The sequence below is a fragment of the Saccopteryx leptura genome, chromosome 3, assembly GCF_036850995.1.
Source record: "Saccopteryx leptura isolate mSacLep1 chromosome 3, mSacLep1_pri_phased_curated, whole genome shotgun sequence".
In the NCBI taxonomy this organism is placed as follows: Eukaryota; Metazoa; Chordata; class Mammalia; order Chiroptera; family Emballonuridae; genus Saccopteryx; species Saccopteryx leptura.
In genome coordinates, this window is record NC_089505.1 from 251,400,696 (window position 1) to 251,414,096 (window position 13,401).

At 41.0% G+C, this 13,401-nt stretch overlaps 1 protein-coding gene across 5 annotated transcripts in view; it reads right to left on the minus strand.

Moving 5' to 3' along the window:
* MEIS1 (Meis homeobox 1) overlaps positions 1-13,401 on the minus strand; it is a 139,320-nt gene that overhangs the window by 63,574 nt on the left and 62,345 nt on the right. The window lies entirely within an intron of this gene.

Consider the following 13,401-nt stretch of genomic DNA (forward strand, 5'->3'; position numbering starts at 1 on the left):
ATTGTTTTCTAATTAAAAAACAATTACTATTTAAATCCAATAAAGTGATGTTAAATTAACAGTCAAGTGGCATTGTTTTATGCTAATAATCTAGGCAGTTTCTCAAATTTCTTCTACATTAAAATTTTTCTTATTGAAAAGTTACCTGCTTATGTAAGCCTATAAACTGGATCCTGTCTTTCCACTGATTTTTGTTAGAACATTTAAGCTGTTTCTTCTAGAAAATATTTTGGTTCTGTGACACAATGAAGTTCAAAATGTAGCATTTATGTTATAATGCCTTGTCAAATGAGAAAAAAAAAATTTCAGCCCATATGATCACACTGTCCAAAGTAAGTCATAAGGTACAAATAATGTGCGTTTTGTTGCAAAAATCAAAGGAAAACCCACAGCCAACTAAACCCATGACACTAAAAAGTTGTTTAGCTTCTGTCAAACACTTTTCTCAACCTGGAGCCCCACTCCTGGTGGGAGCCACTGGCTTTTAGAAAGAAACAGGGTGCTTTGGGTCTAGAAAAAAAGAGCTAGAGCAGCAAGGCTTAGTGGTGAGGTAGCTAATGTCCTTGAGAGCATACTCAGGGGTTCCGCAGGTCACGGGGGACAGCCTGCCGGCCCAGAGAACCGGGTGCTTCGGGAAGACAAGTTTCCCAGGGACTGTATATTACTTCATGCGTTTCCATATTACTTGTTTCTGTTAGCCTAAATATACTACATACAAAAAGAACTCTATTTTAATTTCAGTTATTTCAGTCTAATCTATAGCAGTTACGTTACCATTAATCAATTATCTTTAACGGCTCTCACAGAAGACCCTTATATCCCCCCACCCCAGCCAAGAATAAAAAAATAAAAAAGTGCTCTCAAATTGCCTTGACTTGTATTGAGTTAAAGTTTTAAAACTTTGTTGGGTAAAGGACAGACTAATTTTAACACTTCTGCTATAATTTCAGCATAAGCCACATATACAAAATGCTTACAGAACTTTTCAGGGTTTACTTTGTATTAATTTTAAAATTCCATCATTGTATTGTCTTTAACATCCATCTAGTTTGGTTACAGTTCCCACAGAATCATAGCTGTGTTCTCAGTGGAAAAAATCCTAAAGACCCACCGTTCCAAAGTCCTCAGGATACCAATGAGGAAGGCGCTAGTGTTCCTGGTGGGTGACTCGCCCAAGCTCACTAGCCTGGGATGGAGCTGCTGGGTGTGTGCTGGACCAGACACCTTCATCTCTAACACCAGTCTCCCATCCATCCCACACAACTCTTTATTTGCATAACCTAGTGCTTTATAAGGAGTCCCCTTGGATTTGCCTAACAAATTCTTTGAAAGTCCAGTATTTAAGGAGGCTTTTTATTCAGAGAAGCAATTCACCATATAAAAATAACAATTCATTAAAGAAACATGAGCCAAGAAAACAACTCAACAGCATTTAAAATTTCAATGGGCTTATCCACTCGCAGTATGCAAAAGGTAACCAAGGAAAAGAAACTATTCCTTGATCAATGATTAAAAATGAAAAGCTTCTAACCTAATGACACCCTGTTTTTCACCATCATGATTGTTTTCCACCTAAAAAAAAAAAAAAAAAAAGCCTTTCTAGCCATCTCAAAACCCCTTCAGATTAATTTAGCAGGCAATGCCCAGTGCCTGCCTAGAAGAGAATTCATTGATAATTTATGGAAATATCTACTATAATCCAGCGGAGATGACTTTTTTCCAGCTTTGTGCATCAATAGATAATCAAGGCCTTAAAGCAGCCTTAGCTTCCCATTACCTCGGGCAAAAGAATTCCTGAAAGCGTGCCTTGAGGGCACCTGAATTATATACTCCATTAGGAGGGGAAGGCTTTCTGCATTCCATGTGTAACACTCACCAGAACCTTTCCTGTTTATTTCTGCTGTATGAAAGCAGAAGCATTAGGAACAGAAATTTTTAAGTGAAGACTTATGTAGATACAATGGAGAAACCTTTCAAGCAGGAGCCAGATCACCCCCGTCAGTCCCTGGCAGTGACCTCTCCCGAATAAAAGGTTTCTATTACATCATTAGCTCAAGCCAAAAACAGCCTTGGCTTAATGCACAGTTTGTTCTTCCTACTGTTTTTAGGCAAATACAGCTACTTTGCTCCCATCTGGGAGGGAAATTACACTGCTGGGCTGTAATCTAAGACAAGATTTTCATTGGAAGCAAATGCTTTCAATCCAGTGTAAATACTGGTGCATGTTCAGAAAAGCCTAAAACAATAAACCCTGCTCCTTCCCGACACAAGTTAGGGAAATGGAGAAGATGGGGAAGGAGAAGAGCATAATAAAACAGACTATTCTAAAAGCAAACACTTTCATAGATTTTAATAAATTGTTTAACCTCTTCCACTTTCTAAAATTGAAAATTGATCTCGCAACGTCTCCACCTCAGAGGACCGTCTAAATGGTCAATTGTACCTTTAGCATATCCATTCACTCTGCAATTGGATACAGTCACCTCTCTGCGGTCTCTGGAGGATTTATTTCCTTTTTTTATTTTTAAGATCACTAAACAAACTTGGAGAACCGCCGGCCGACCACACGGCAGCAGGCAGCAGCTCTGAACCACATTTGTAAAATGTCAGCAGTGACTTCATTCCTGGAGCTGACTTCTCCTGCCGCCAACTGAAGGCAAACTGAAAAGGTGGAAATAATCATAAAAATGATGCTAGTCCATAAACAAGCTTACAGCCTCATTAGGATAGCAGTAGGCTCCAGTGGGTGATTTATGCTCGTTTTGCTGATGCTATGAGGAAATGCCATAGGGCGACTTTAGCCAATTGCTAATGGTTTCTGACAGCTTCTTAGCAACTAGTGCAAGCAACGTTGTGGCGTTTGCTAGTGACAGAAACCGAAAATGTCATATTATCTGCCCATGTGTCATGAAGTCCGTGTGGCAATTAACTAGCAGGCCAGTGACTGAGGGGCCAGAGGCTCCTGAAAATGGCCTTTGGCTATGCAGAGGCAGCTGGCTGAGTGCAGACTGGCTGCTCATATGCAACATTCTAATGCAGAAATTTACTTCCCTGTGACTTCCAGGATGTGATGAGACCGAGCCACTGAAATCCCTTTTTTCCCCTCACAAAAGCAAAACTCAGGACTTCTCTCTCTCTCTCTCTCTCTCTCTCTCTCTCTCTCTCTCCTCTAGGCCCCAACCCTGGCTCTCCTCAGAAGGTACTACAGCGATCCTCTTTGATATGATTGTCTGAATGGCTCCTGGTCCTGTGCTTTTTGGTCACTAAACTCAAAGGTGCTCACTGTTTTTCTGCTCTTTTCCAAATGAGTCTGAAAGGATTGAGGATCACTGAAGCAGACGCACTGCCTGTCAGATTGCTAGGAGCCGAGGAACTCTGGGCAGCAACAAGACACTATTTAAAAAAACACCAGGCTTCTCCCAAGCAGGGGGAGAATCTTGGCCACATTTTTTGGTTTCCGAGCTATCAAAACCATGCACTATATGTCAAACTGTCAAGCCTTTCAGCGTGGGCCATTTGCCCTTTCAAATAATATTTAAGAATTGTTTTTACAAAATTTTATAGGCCATGGTCTAGTGAAAGAGGCCAACCAACAAAGAAAGGAATTTGTACTACAATTCGTCTATGGACAATTTCTTGCGAGACCTGGGCCTGTCCCTGCGGAGCAAGGCAGGTGACCTGTGGCAGCTCCCAGGCTGTCAGGGAGCTCAGATTTCAAACACGCTCAACTCAAACATCCCGAGTCGCCTATTTAAGCATGCCCAGGCATTTAGGCTGTGCTATCTCGTGCCTTTCAAGGCAGGATAAAGCGGCATTTATCGTATTCAAGCCATTCAATGGGTCAGACTGACCGTGTCAGCAGGGGCTCCTCTCTGGCAGGTCAAATCCCTGCTCCCATTTTTCTTTCCCTCCTAACTCCCCCCACACACACACACACAGACACTGCCATTCCCAAAAACCTATTCTGAGTGAGGCAAAAACAAAACTCAGAAATGCGCCTGAGATCAACATTACAACAAATGGGATGTTCCCATGTCAGCGGGCCAGCAGGTATAAATAAAACGTGGTGTTTGCCAGAGGGTTCTTATGTCACAGTGGCAACACTTCTAATGACGGATATGAACTTTCAATCGCTGAGGCCAATGAGCATGTAGGGTTGGGGATCCACTCGTTTTGCTGGAAGTCGACCTGGAAGCCGCCCAGCTTCAGGAATATTTCATCCGCAATTTGGTATTGAGACTCTGGAGTTTTGGGCCATGTCCACTCCTCCACCTGTACTTTTCTCTTCCTTGGTGTTTAGAGTTATAGGGTTTGTCCAAAAAAAAAAAAAAAAAAATGTACCTAGACTGAAAAATCAAGGCTATTTATAGTTACATCTTTCAACACTGACCAAATCTTGTTTTCTTGAAAGTTGTCTAAATGGTCAACTCAAAAGCATTCTTATGATGGCACAGCTCATGTTCTTAAGGTAGCTAAGTTTTCACCCAATATCAAGGTTTCTTTTTTTCTCATGTTTCTCACCTACTACGTCTACACCAGAGAACGTGGAACACCATGTCTTCAGTTGTGGTAGAACGTTCCTGCCTTCCCAGGCGCTGGTGGTGCAAACAGCCCATCAGTTGAGAGAGGTTGGCTTTCCTTAGTCACGGAGCAGTCCGAGTGTACCAGGTTTTAGGAAAAACATAGAAACTACCCCAGACTCGTTTCTCCAGATCATAGCTGTGTCTACTTAGCCAGAAATCACATGGGATGATGATTCTGTGTTGTGTGAAGAGGATGCAGGAGGAGAAGAATAGACAGCCCTTTCTTGGGAACTAGCTAGAGCACGTCAGAGGTCTTGAGGAGGTCTTTTGTCTTCATTTAGAATGCGTAATAGCTGCCAGAATGATTTCTTCTAAACCACGTATCTGATCATATAATCCTGGTAGTTAAAATCCTTCTGCAGCTACCCTTTGCCTTCAGGATAAAGGTCGCACTTTTTAGCCTGGCATGGAAGGCCTTTTATGATTTCTTTCCTGGTGTGTTTCGGCCTGCCTTCTGCTGAGTTGGCATGTGTGTCAACACACGCCAGACACCCCAGTCCTGAGCCTACTTAACATTCTCAAGATCTCACCAAATGGACCACTTTCTCATACCTCCTTGCATTTTCCTATTCTGGTCCTTTTACTATAGCATTATTCCTGGCAAATTCTTTGGTGATCTTTTAGGTTTAGCTCAACTGCCATCTCCCATAAGAACCATTTGCTGACCTCCAGTTGTTTAGTGACCCTCCTACCCAATCCTAAGTGATTTTTCTTGTCCCAACATTCCTTCCATGCAACACACATTGTACTGGGACTGCTGATTTTTGTATATGCACCCTCAACTTGATTACAGGATATTTTGTATATGCACCCCAACCTTGATTAGGGTTACTCCAGTGTCCAGGGTACAAACTTGTCAATTGCTTAGTAAGTTAATGAGAAAATGTATTTATTTTCCACCGCAAGGAGAAAACCATAGTTTACATTTCCAGCAGTTACAATTTTTTTTTTGCTCCACACCTAAATTAAAATTCTTGGAATATATTTGCCAATGTAATTCAATAAGCTATAAGGAAACAAATGAAATGCATTTCTCCAAAGCTGGGAAGTTTCCTTAGACTCTCTAAGCTCATCTTGGCTAAAAGATAAACTAAGAGTTCAAGCATCAGTGTTCTTTATAATGTGTGCCGTTGCCTTTCAGAAATACACCCCTACTTCCTGAAATTTTAACTTAAAACTATTTACCGAACTAAAATTTCTTGCTATTTGTTCATTTTTATCCTGAGTTTAACTTTAAAAGATAAAGCAAAAGTTATTTGTTTTCCTTTTGCATTTTCCCCCCAAGGGATTAATTATACTACCCCTGCCCCTTTGCATATCTCCCAGTTGTACCTAAGGGAAGAAACAACTGTCTGTAAGTGGACAATGTGACCCTGAGCTCAGACTCCCAATATACACTTTATAGATATGGTGCTGAATACAAAATTCTAGAACTCTGGCTTTTCCTTGGTTCTGCCAAGTCATTGTATCTGTCTTTCCCACAGTATCCCTCCACACCTGCCTCAACACTTTTTTCAGCAACAGGTGATATGAGGAACTTAGTATCTGATACCACAGAACATGTCATAGGATCCAAAAAGACATTAGAAAGGACTTTGTAAGATCAATGAAAACAATACTACCCCTACGTCTTATTACATACAGTGTGTCCATAAAATCATAGTGCACTTTTGACCGGTCACAGAAAAGCAACCAAAGACGATAGAAGTATGAAATCTGCACCAAATAAAAGGAAAACCCTCCCAGTTTCTGTAGGATGATGTGGCAGCATGTGTGCATGTGCAGATGATGACGTAACACTGTGTGTATAGCGGAGCAGCCCACGGCCATGCCAGTCAAGATGTGGACGGTACAGAGGAAAGTTCAGTGTGTTCTGTGGCTCACTAAATTCGAATCTGTGACCAAAGTGCAATGTGAATATTGGCGCATTTATAATGAAGCGCCACCACATAGGAATAACATTACTCGGTGGGATAAGCAGTTGAAGGAAACCGGCAGTTTGGTGGAGAAACCTGTTCTTGTAGGCCATCAGTCAGTGACGAGTCTATAGAGACTATACGGGATAGCTACCTAAGGAGCCTTAAAAAATCTGTGCATGAGCCCACATCAAACTGCACTGAATAGGAGAGTTTTCGTTTTATTTGGTGCAGATTTCACATTTCTATCATCTTTTGTTGCTTTCCTGTGACCGGTCAAAAGTGCACCATGACTTTATGGACACACTGTACTTTCAAGAGAAACACAACACACTTCACATCACTCCATATCTGCATCCACCATACTAATATGTACTAGTCTAAATCCAATGGTTAACTTATAAGTTTAACTTTAATTAGGGTTCTGTTAACTCAGCCTCCCTTTTGTATCTCATCTCATCTTTAGGTGTTTAAAGTTTCCCTGTTCTTAGTTCAAAGTGATTCTCAGTTGATTAAAAAAAAAAAAAAAAAAGGAAAGCATATTCTCATACATTTTATTGTACCACCCTTGGCTTTCCTGAAAGTTTTGAGGTGTAGCCTTTAGAAAACAAGATAAGGAGTTAGATATTGGCATCTGCATGGCAGTGATAAGTTCTAGATGGGGCTTACCCACTGCCCATGCTATAGATGTACTAATGGCAATGATTGAAAATGTGGATGTGAGAAGAGTGGGGGAGATTAAGAATATGCTAATGTTAAATAAACATATTATTGGCCCTTAATAAAAAGAAATGTCTAGATATGTTTCCTAAGGTTGGCTTCACAGAAATTTGCCATGAAGCTTTTCCTTTCCAGTTGAATTTAGGTTTGTTAACTGGTGACAAATATTTGTTAATAGTTAACTGCTGTGGAATGAGCCCACAGCCTCCCTGTGCCCCTTGGTGGACTCCTGACATCACAGAAACCCAAGGGAAGGCAGGAAGAACCAAAGCCTGGAGGAAGTAGCCCTCTCCAGGAACATCCCCTTTTTTGAAGAGGAAAATGTAGCATTTAAATATGAGTCCCAAAAGATGGTATATGTAACCATCTTCTTCATAAATTCACCCCTATCATTCATTTAACAAAAATGTATTGAAGTTCCAAACATTATACCAACCACTGGGGACATAAATGGTGGACAAAACCAGAAAAAGTCCCTGTTTCTATAGAGTTTTCCAGTTAGAGGGCACAGATGTTAAACAAACTAATCACAGTAATACATGTACAATTGCACTCAATCAAAAATAAATATAAGTCTCAGAGTGTGAAACAGAGGAAACTGGCTTAGGCGGGAGGGATCTGGAACAGAAATCTAAAGGATGAAGGGAAGCAGACAAGGCACAGTGGGCATCCTGAAGGGGCAGAGGAAGCGTGGCAGGTATAGGAACGGCATGCGCAAAGGCTGCGTGTGCCCGTAGGATGCTTGGCACAACCAGAGAACTGAACCCTGGGAAAGCAGGACAAGATGGAACAGGCAAGTAAAAGGAGCAAGACCATACCTCATGGGCCATGGTCAGGATTTGGGTATTTGTCCTAGGGTTCTAAAGTTGTGACCTTTAAGGATGTTTCTGTGGCATCATGGTGTTCTCTCCACTGCCTACCCTAATAGTACATAAATTTTACCAAAGAAAACCTCATTTCCTGCTGTCTTTTTCTAGTTCAACCTAACAAATCCCCCCCCCCCCCCCAGTTCAAAACTCAGACTGGAGAATGAGGGACAATGGAAAAGCAATTGGATAGGCCCCCCTTTAGGCACAGATTACCTTTGGAATTCATTTATAAAATAGGTTTCTCGGACACTGGAATATATTTTCACATAGAAGAGAGTTGTGGACGGTGTTACGTCCCAAGGCTTACTCATCAAAGCCAATCGAATGAGGTTCACCACACGAGTGAAGTTCCATCTGACATGTGAGCCCCAAATACAAGGAAGTCAGAAGGTATCAGAGTAAGGAGGAAGATGGATTTCTTTTCACGTTTTGGTGCATAGAGTCAGCCTAGGAAAACATTAAAATACACGGAATTGCTTTGATTACTTCCTTCCTCGCAGCTCTCTTCCACTGCACAGCAGCCACCTCCTGGAGTTTCTGAGTACGCCACTGTTTTGTAGAGGCACTGGGCTGTCCCTGTGGTCCTTTCACCCAGACCTATTCTATTCCTGCTCTGAATTCATACTCTTCATCTCCCAACGATCAACATACCCCACCTTTCAGTCTCGTTGATGTGAGCCAGACTTTAGGTAGAAAGCAATCTGAAAGAACTAATTTAGACTAGGCATGAATAACTGATCCCTTCCTCACCTTCCCAGAAGTGTTGACATTTTTAAAAGAAGATTTGTTAATGCAAACAAATCTTGAAATGGCAGAATTTCAGGTAGAGTCATAAGTAAAGGTATGTTTAAAAATACAGCTTGTGCAGCATTTTTTTTTTAATTAACAGATGCCAGGCTTTCAGAAGAGCCCAACATCAGTTTCCAAACTTATCATTACCTCATCCATCCCCACTCCACATCACCCATGCTTATCCCTGCCTACATTTGGGAAGCCATGTGTTTCTGAGCATCCCAAGATTTCTTCACAGAAATTACAGAGACAGTAGACGAGTCCTGTGGGTGTAAAATGGTGAGAATAGGAGTGAGAGATCTGGGTTGAACATTTGTGTATAAATGTAGATCATTCATACAATTTGGGTGTTTATAACTCAGGGAAAGCCAGCCTGTTGAAATAAATTTGGAATAACTTTTTTTAGTATAAATAACAGATTCTATTAAGCTTCTACCACTTCATGATTCTTCACTGTCAACACAACACATAAAATATAACTGGGTGAAAAATAGGAAAAGAACCCAACTAAATAATAGAGACTCAGAATGAAAATACTTACTGAATTTTTATGGAATACAAAAAAAAATTCTGTCAAAATTATAATGTGAAGGTGAAGGGATTAAAAGAAGAAACTGGACTCTCTAAATTTATGGAAAGTAAGAATTCTCCATCAGAGTCAGTCAATATTCATATTTACTCTTAAGATTTATTTTATGTAAATGTTCATACGAGTAGAGTGCTGTGGAAGATACAACGTGTTCACCAAGAAATCAGATAAATTCTACAAGTATTTTTCCCCTGAATCATTGGCCTTTGTTCTTTTGAGATAGGAATACCTTTTTTCTAGTAATTCAATATGACTTTTTGACTTGAGTTTCCCTCAGGGGAACAACAGCAAATTAGCTGCCTACACACAGAGGACAAACAGCAATGATGAATAGGAAAGGAAAAAAAAAACAGATTTTACTCATTTTTCATCCATTCAGCATTTTTTTTTTACAACTAAACACCATGGAAAATCCCTGCAAAAACAGCATAACTTCTTAATGAAGTCTTAGAAACTTCAGCATGTGAGTGTGCTGCTAGATAGGACTGAAATCTATGTATTTATACTAACAGTAAAACAAAATGGAAATCCCCAACCTTTATCTAAGATAAAAAAGAAAGAAAACACACTCGCAATTGTCAAGGCAAAATAGTGCAAAAGCGATAAACTTTTGTTTTGACTCAACATCTTGGAAAGCATTATAGAAACTAGTACTTTGTTTATTTTTAAACATATTTTTGGTAATGTATGATGAGTTCATTGCTTGAGATATTCTTCCCAAAATATAGAAATCATACATTAATGAATGATCACAAAGTTTCATATAACCATGAAAATAAATGTTTTAGTCTATAAAAAAAAAAGACACATATGGGATATTATAGACAGGCACACACACACACACATTCACACACCATTTATTTTTTTGATATCTTTAAAAGTTTGTCATATAATTTATTTTTAAACTTCTATATATTCTGCATGTGTGTACATATATGTGTGTGTAAGTATATAATATATATACTTTCATACATACAGGATAATATTTATTTATCAAAGAGGTCACATCTTCAACAAACTCAATTACATGGAACACACTTGAAAAGTAGGATTAAAAAGTTTCAGATAAGCAAATGAGAAGCAGTGGTTCTTGATTTACGCTACACAGAGAATCACGTGGTGGCTTTTACAAATTCTGATGCCTACACTGTACCCAAGCCAATCACATTAGTATTTTGGAGGGTGAGATTCCAGTATTAGCAATTTTTAAAGCTCCAAGATGATTAAAACGTACAGCCAAGTTTGAAAGCCACTGGATTAATCACAGATTATATGTGGCAAAGCTTCTATATTTTCTATGGAGAAATGATCATAAGCCCCTTAATCAAAAAATTACTAAGTTTATTTTAGATGTAGATTTCAAAAGTTTACTCATCTGGTTTCTCATCTGATAGTTTGTAGGCTGAGATCTAGTGAAAATATAAGATGATAAAGAAGCAGAAAATAAAAGAACCTAAGAAGTGCAGCACACTAGGGCCCTTCAGCATGGGGACAACAGTCCCCTCTCTGCCAACGGGGCTATGGAAACAAGAAAACACAGCACACTGCCATAACTCATGTATCTACTGACTATTGTTTTAAAGTTTGTTATAGTCAGATACGATAGAGTGTGTGTATAGCTTGGAAACATTTTCATTAAAAATGCTCCTACTTTTTTTAATAATTAAAAAAGTAAGATTCTGTTCATCTCAACCACATCATTCTTGAACGACCCCAGATAAATTAGGACAATTGTGTACATTCTGTAGAAACCCTTTTTACGGGTTTGCCCTCACTTCACCGGTCTGTGCGGCTGGATGGACTAAGTCATCACAATGGGCCTTGTGAATTGGTTAAATAAGGGACACCGGTCTATCCTGACTCTCCTGCCTTCCTTGGGGTCTTCTCTCTAGGCACTCATGGGCGGCTTCCCCTTCACCCCTTACAAAAATGCCCTCCTATGTGATTTTCAGTCCATAAAAAGGTATGAGGGTGCCACGTGTGTGCAGGAAGGGGGACAGGACCACGGAAGGAGGAGCATGGTGGGTGAGAGAGTGGGACACAGGTGAGAAAAGAATCCCAAGGTCTCATCTGGTTTGAGCAAGGCTCACCAGCTTGAGCCCAAAGTCGCTGCTTGAGCAAGAGGTCACTCGCTCTGCAGTAGCCCCTGGTTGAGGCACATATGAGAAAGCAATCGATGAACAACTAAGGAGCTGCAATGAAGAATTGATGCTTCCCCTCTCTCTCCCTTGCTGTCTGTCTGTCCCTATCTGTCTCTCTCTCTGTCTCTCTCTGTCCCTGTCACACACACACACAAAAATAAATAATAATCCTGGGGTAAGGAAGGAGGTGGAGCTAGAGAAGTGCCATGGGTTAGGGGGCAAAAAAGAGAAGGTATTCTGTAGAGCTGGATTTCTTTGCATGCCAAATAAAATGAAATCAGGTTGTGAAATGTAGGTTAGTAAGCCTTTGGGGAGAATGAAAAGATTTTAGAGTTTGAAGGACAATGGGCAAGAAAAAAGTTGAAATTAAAAAAAAAAAAGGCTTGTCACCATGTTATTGTAAAGCCATCTAAAAACCCAACAGCCTGGAAAGAAAAGGTTTGTGGACAATTAGCAGGTGTCCCTTACTACATCTCACCTTCGCTTCTCTATCCGCTTTGTGGATGTCACACCACACACTGGTCACTCAGCTCCTTAAGGGCAGGTGCTTGCCATTCAGAATAAGCAGGCTGGGTAAAGTGGTGACTCGCTCCGGTGGGTAGAGTAAAGGTAAACCAACTTGACCTGCTCCAACTTTAACTTGAGTGTGAAGCACCAGGGACCTTGTTACGATGCAGTTTCCAATCCGGTTGAGGAGCCCAGTTTCTGCATTTCCTACAAGCTCCCAGGGGATTGTGGATGCCATGCTGCAGACCCAGGACCACAATGTGCATCTCATCAAGGTATTGGAGGGTCTTTCCCTACCAGCAAACAAAGCTAGAAAGTGCTGGGTGCCTGCAGAGGCCTCACTAACGGAGAAGACAGGCCAACCTCCCTTCACCCAGCACAGTGAAGGCTATACCTATGCCCCCTGAGCAAGGATGGGGAAAAGGCTGCTCAGGGCCTGCTGTGAGCCTGCCATGTCACTGATGTCTCTAGGACTAACTAGAGTATCAGAACAAGCCAGGATGTCTCCCACTGGCGACCCTTCTTTCTGTTAGTGCTACACAGCTCTCTCCCCCACGTTATCTCCTCAGCACGTACGACACCTCACTTCCTGCCTCCTATGCTGAAAGTATATTATAAGAGAACAGTTTAGCCTCTGGAATCAGGTTGTGTAGATTCATGTAAATCCCTCTTTACCACCAAATGCCTGTGTGGCCCTGGGCAAGTTATTTAACCTCTCCAAGCCTCTGTTTCTCTCCTTGGGGGAAAAAAATGAACATAGTAAGAGTACTTACCCGTCAGAGTTATTGGGCAGATTAAATAAAATAAGCTGCATAAAATGTTTATTTTAACACATCACCTGGCAGCTGTGGCTTAGCTCGGTGAATGCTAGTTCTTGTGGTTATTTTGCTATTGAGTACCTTGTTTGAGCCAGGGGACATTTATCCTGAATCTGTCACCAAAAGCACAAAAACACTCACTGCCACTCTCTCTGTGTGTGTTTGTGTGTGTGACAGAGACACAGAGAGAGAAACAGAGAGAGGGACAGATAGAGACAGACAGACAGGAGGGGAGAGAGATGAGAAGTATCAGTTCTTTGTTGAGGCACCTTAGTTGTTCATTGATTGCTTTCTCATATGTGCCTTGACAGGGGGGTTACAGTAGAGCGAATGACCCCTTGCTCAAACCAGTGACCTTGGGTTAAAGCTGGTGAGCTGTGCTCAAACCAGATGAGCTCACACTTAAGCCAGTGACCATGGACGGGGTTTCGAACCTGGGTCCTCTGCACCCCAGTCCAACGTTCTA